This window comes from Rhamphochromis longiceps, linkage group LG17, assembly GCF_057381845.1.
Source record: "Rhamphochromis longiceps isolate RC_006_pf linkage group LG17, R_longiceps_female_GT1.1, whole genome shotgun sequence".
Lineage (NCBI taxonomy): Eukaryota > Metazoa > Chordata > Actinopteri > Cichliformes > Cichlidae > Rhamphochromis > Rhamphochromis longiceps.
The window spans coordinates 40,329,208-40,335,692 of NC_140573.1; the positions used below are offsets into that span (position 1 = coordinate 40,329,208).

General features: G+C 43.7%; 1 protein-coding gene across 2 annotated transcripts in view; it reads right to left on the reverse strand.

Moving 5' to 3' along the window:
* Nucleotides 1–2,306, reverse strand: part of rerg (RAS-like, estrogen-regulated, growth inhibitor) — a 51,384-nt gene extending 49,078 nt beyond the window's left edge. The window contains exon 1 of one of the 2 annotated variants that reach the window (XM_085387404.1): nt 2,095–2,306. The gene's annotated coding sequence lies outside the window, so the exon portion shown is untranslated. Of the gene's footprint in view, nt 1–1,966 lie in introns of both variants that reach the window. The other variant, XM_085387405.1, reaches the window with a different exon arrangement.
* Between the last annotated feature and the right edge of the window lie 4,179 nt (nt 2,307–6,485).

Here is a 6,485-nt window from a genome sequence, read left to right on the forward strand (position 1 = left end):
ACTCGCTGTGTACGGCAAAGGTTAAAAACAGTCAGCACTAACTACAGCATGTGATTAGAAATGACTACAAGATTAGAAAGCAAATCCTGTGATCCTCATCAGACTGTCTTAATAAACTTTTCCATAATTGGCTACATAGCCAGTGCTGTCAGTGTTTCTGTGAAGCTGTTCTTGTTTACTTTCAGGAGAGGCAAAAACTTTAACAGAGAAATACAAAGAGTGATGATTGATGGACTCGATGCCCTCTGTCCAGGATGCAGCAGTGTGCTTATTTCGACACGTGGACCTCTGCTCTGCAGGGACTTCATCCAGACTGTCAAACTGGGCACGTGTATATATTTTTTTCCACTGTGTGCCCAGCTGGCCTTTTTGTAATTTTTACCCTGAGAAATGAATCTGGGTGGTGGTGCTGTGGTTGACTGAGATTACAGACCTCAGTGCTCCAAACCAAGGGAGGAGACCTGCTGCACCACAGGCTATAGAAAGACGGCAAACCGCAGGCCTGTCATCAGAATATACAGTGAAATGGTGCGCAGCCTCTGGAGGGAAATTAGTGGGGAAAATACTTCTGCAATGCCCTGACTCTAAGAAAACGTTTAAATTATATTTTTAGTTAAGTAAAAGCCGAAAAAAGACGCTAGATTTTCAGTAACGATCCAGACCAGGCTTTAATATTATACAAAAAAATTCCAAAAATTTCTACCATATGGTGACACTGGAACACCAACCAGGGGTGACGGGTATCTGTCACATGATCATCATCCTGATACATAAATAGAAGAAGGAGTGGCTCAGTATAAAAGCAGAACTCTTCACAACTCTTCTAATAAATTTCATTCAAGTTAAAGTAAATAAGTTTGGCCTCATTTGACCTGTTAACAAATAAGTCAGTGTGTACTCTGAGATTTCCTTAGGAGCAACTTTAACATTGAACTCGATACCATGCAGAATGGCCCCATTCTGGACATCATGCTAATTTATATGTTAATGATATGTTGCTATTATCTATGAATTAGTGTTAACATTAAAGTGCATTGTAACTAGTTGCGGTGATTTTTTTTCTTATAGGTTAACACGTGTTTATGTAATCATAATCTACTTGGAAGTTCAGTTCAAGGGATATTAAGTAGCAAAAACTGAGAGTATGTCGGTTGTACTTGTGTTTTTTAGTAAGTGCACCAGTTACAGTGCTTCATCAGAAGGCAGAGACTGTAGTGCTTCACAGCTCTGTTTACAAAAAGGACTATTATACAGTTATTTAAGCTATTATAAACACAATATAGCAACATTTATCTCTGTTTTAAATATAATGAGTACATGCATTTTATTTTTCATTATTATTATTACTATTTATTAATTAATTATTATTCTTATCTGGCCTTCAGTCCAGATTGAATTGATTGAAATTCAGTGCATAAGCAGTATATCAAAGCCACTCAGCATTTCCTTGCCCCTCTTCTTCTGCCCAGTTTGGCAGGCACCAGTGCTGGGCGACAGGACCCTAATTCCCATAAAGATTTGGCCTGTTCTGCAGTACTCGGGGCTGCCCATGAATGCGAATGGAGAAGGAGAAGGGAGAGTAACACGAAACTGCATATTCATAAAGACTGAACTCTTTTGGTTGTATTACAAAACTGGATTCTGGCTTTCTCTTTCATTGCTCCATTTTAATTTCCTAAATAACTGACTTGCAAGACTTTTCCAACTTGCAACACGTCACTAAGACCACAGACTAAATTACATTAAGCTATGGTTAAGGTTAATTTAAAGCAATCCCAGCAACACTTAGGATAGACTTCCCCCCCATGAGACTCAACCTCACCTCAGGAAACACGAGCTTCCTTAAAAGGATTCCCTCAGCTGCTAATATATCAGACCTCTTGGCCTGACCACAAGTCTGATCGCTTCCACGCCTCTATATTGCGGGGATTTCGCCTCACGAGAAAACACCGGCAGGGCGACTCACCGGTGACCGCTGAATTCAGTAGTAATTCCTCCGGTGATGAAATCAAGAGGACAGAAATGGGGGGAAAGAGAGGAAAACAAGAAAGAAAAAAGTTGACAGGTCCGATGATCGAAAATAATGTGTCTGACCTTCTGAGGTGCAGATGCGGACGCTGCGCACCTCTGGGCAGAGGGGGAGGTGAACACGGATAGGTGGATGGACGGGTGGATGGAAGAGGAGATCCTGTCCGGGCGGACCGAGCAGCAGCTCTGACGGGGATGAATGAATCCCAAAAACAGAGCCTCAGTGGAAATATATAGAGAGGAGCTGCTGGAGTTCCCGACACTCTGCTGCCTCTGACCGGGCTGATGCTGCGTGCCGCTGCATGAGCACAACGAGGGGGACAGCGGCCTCTGGTGGCGGGGAGCAATAACACAGGCTTCGAGATTCTAAAGGGAAATTCCACTATTTTCCAGTTCCTCTCTCATTTCGCCAAACCCCCTAAAGATTTCAAAGATCTCAAAACGTTAAACGATATTCTTCCAAACCGTCTATGTTAGATTTTTTTCCAGTGTTTTGGCGGCATTTAGGCAAATGACACGCACAACTTAAATGTGCTATGACATGTAAACACAGACACTTTTTCACTTTTATTAAACCCTGGCTGACTTTAAAAAGAGCACCACAGAAATGTACAGTGAACTAAAACGTGTTCAGACACAAAAACAAAGTGGGGAGTTTGTCTGTGAAGGTTCAGCCAGTTTCAAGCAACTTAAAACAGTCCAGATGCTTTTCTTTCCAAGCTCCTTAGACAAAAATGTGCAGTTATTTAAAACTTTAGACAATATAAATCATTAAACTGAGAAAAGCAAAATGATACTCGTGAAACTATATGCAGCAGAAAGCAGACAAAGAAAATATATACAGTCTGAGAACATGGCACCAAAACTGTATAGTCCAGTAGAGTCACGCTGCATACATTCAGCAGCCAGTTTATTATGTGTGCCTGTTCAGGTCAAACTGAGCATCACGATGGTGAAGAAAGATGATAGAATGTGTCGTGGCTGTTGATGCCAGACAGGCTGATTCTGCTTGGATTTTCCAGAACAATGATCTCTGTGGTTTACAGAAAATGGTATAAAGAAGTTGAGATATCCAGTGAGCTGTATTTTCCTGGGGGAAAATACCTTCCTGATGCCAAAGGTCAGTGGAGAATGGTCAGACTGCTTTGAGCCAATAGTGAGGCAACAGGAACCATTTGTTACCATCAAGGTGTGCAGAAGAGCAGCTCTAAGTGCACAACACAAAGTAAATGGGCTACAGCAGCAGAAGACCACACCAGGTGTCCTGATCCTCCGGTCCTCTCTAGAGCTCCGTTTGTTTTGGATGTTTTCTCTCCCTCTTCATTCCTCCTCCTGGTCCCTGCCTCAATCTCCACGACTGCTCATCATCACTCACCTGCTGCATGATTGCTCTGCCACTACTTAAAGCCACGGCGGACTGTTGTTCATTGCTGGGTTGTTGTGCTTACCTTCGTTAGTGTAGTTCCAGCTCTCTTTGTGAATCTCCGAGTCTCATCGTGATTCCTGGTTTTTCCTAACGATCCTCAGGATCCCTGCCTGTTTCATGTGGACCCTGCTTGGATGAGTGTCAGTGAGTTTCAGCGTGGGAGTGGATTGAGTACGAGTGAGTCACAGACAGTGTGAAGAGGACTGTGGACGTGGACCCCTGCCCTGGACCTTCCCCTAGATTTCCTGGAGCCCGTGTCCCTTCATCACTGTAATTCAATTCAATTTTATTTATTTAGCACCAAATCACAACAAAAGTCACCTCAAGGCCCTTAAATATGTACATATGTGTATATATTTCACTTGGTGCTGTTGTAAATAAACCTCCCTTTACATGCACAGCTCTGAGTCCCGCATTTAAGTCCTGCCTGACCAGCCGTGACACCAGCCGCATGTTAGCTAACATCAGTCCATCAGACACTTTGATCCACAGCAGAACATTAAGAAAGCAATGAAATTATCCTCACTTTGCTGTGGATGTTATTGACCCACAGAGGGTTGACTCAGTGTACTGCTGCTTGTTAAAACTCTTAATTTGCAACAACCAAAGCACTGTTTTACTATTAGTTTGGGTCGTCATTGTAAAAACAGAAAAAAACTTTCTTGTGTGATACATTATGTCTGTCTGCTTTCATAAAATGCTACTTCAGCTAGTCCTGTATGAGCTCCTTCTTAGGGAGGACAGCGGCCTCTAGTGGCCACAAGTGATAACAAAGGTTCTGAGTTTATAAAGGGGAATCCCTACACCTGTTTCACACACCCTGCCCGGGATGAGGGGCTACAGGCAGTTTTTGGGGCACCGTCCCAGTTTGCTGCTGGTTTCGGGGGGAGCTGGATGTTCTGGTGTGGTCACTGACCCGCTCCCTTGGTTGCTTGGGGTGGCTAGGACCTCCTTGATGGGAGGGGCTCTGCCGGGTGGTTCTTGGGCACCTGTGGCCCTTTGACCCTGTTCTCGGACCAGGGCAGCCAGCCTCTAGCGGGGTCGACTACCTCTGGTCCTCTGGGACTCTCACCCCTTAGCTATGGGAAACCCATCTGGGCCCTTCCTGCTTCTTCTACTGGAATAGATGCGTGGATGACGCAGATGTGTGTTGGGGGCTTTGGATGGCATGTATCATATTCTGAGTGAGTGTTTAGTGTTTTTCCACCTTATTTACTTATAAATAAATAACTAAATAAATACGTTTTCAATTACTCTCTCCCCTTTATCTAAATCCCCCTAAAGTTTTCACCCAGCTATACCCAGTGAAAGCAACATCAGCAAAAGGGAACTCTAGAAGCCCGAGAAATATCAAGGGCTGAGGGGGGAGCTTGAGAAGATGTGGATGGTGAAGGCAACAGTACTAGTGTGATAACTGCAGCATCGGGGCAGCTACCCCCCAAATTGAGCCAGTGGCTCCAGCAGATCCCAGGAGTGATATCAGAGATCTCTGTCCAGAAGAGCGTAGTCCTGGGAACGGCAAAGATAATGCGCCAGGGCATGTGTATCCAGTACACTTTCCAGCCTAGGTCCCACATGCTACTCCTGGGATATGAGCAAGAGAGACAAAACTGAAGCTATATCAGCTCAGACATCATCTAGATTAACAAGGTTTGTGTCGGAACAATATGAGAACAGCATCCATTCCAAGCCTTGAGTTGGAGCAATACTCGAACAGCATATGGAAGAAGGACATCACCAGACCCTGACACGATTCATGCCTACTGGCTAAAGAAACTACCTGCACTCCATGAGTGTCTGGCAGCACATGCAGCACAACACTACATGCCTTTGCAACTTCAGGTTGGGGGTCTGACTCCCGACCAAGGCGTCTGAATCCAGTAAGGGTCCTTTTAGAGGTTTCAGAAAAACTGGAGAGGACTAAAGGAGAAGTGATGCATATTTATGGGACCCAAACACACTGTATGGCAGCATTTATTGAGAACACCTTGATGGCGATTATTTTATATTGTGTCACAATTAAAGAGGGTTGTTATTAGCTTCCGGAAATCAGCTTTAGTGTCGAAATCTAGTTTTCAGCTAATGTTTTTTTATTGATTTAAAACTTAAACTTCATCTTACTCTGTGTTGAGGGAAAGGGAACTACTGTAATTGTGCCTCTTTTTTGTTCCTGGATATTCATACATACAGAAAAAAAGACTTCAGGGGCATAAATACACATATACCATTGTGAAAATATTCTTTTTAACAAGAGAGAGGACAGTTCTCATAATGCTGGACACAAATGGAGAACTGATTCACTTGAGTCTGTTGGATCAGGAAATGTGACGACGCTGCACTTGTGGTCAACTAGACCACGAGTCACATGCCACTGTTCATCAACAACCCAGCCGTGCATTACAGAAGCACTTACGCCTTACTTAAACCTTTTTTTTAATTGTTTGCATGTTCAAATATTCTGTGTATTTTTGAGTGAACGGACTGTTGATGGCATTCTGTTTATCATTAATTATGAGTTTATATCGTAAGCATAGTCACGACACTTAACACTTTTCATGTTTGAGATTTGTGAACAGAGATTTGTCCTCACACCATCTTTCACCACCACTGCGGAGCAGCTTTCCGGCCGACTCCACACACACACACACACACACACACACACACACACACACACACACACACACACACACACACACACACACACACACACACACACACACACCTCTCCCTCCAGGCCCGGTGTCACTGAAATGGCTCCTCTGCAGTGGAGCCATTTACCACACCTCCGCCAAAATATTTAACAGAAAATATTCAGAGCAGCACTTTGATACTCACACGTTGGGACTTTGTTTCACTCAGAAACAAAGTCCTATAAATATGTTTTAAAACCCCCACACCTGTACTAATGAAGATGCTGGTGCACAACTACATTTTCTTCCTCTGAGTGGTGATTCCATGCTGCTACATAGGAGAGCAAGGGATCACTGAAGCTGTGTGTGTGTGCGTGCATTAAGGTGTTGAATAAAAATGA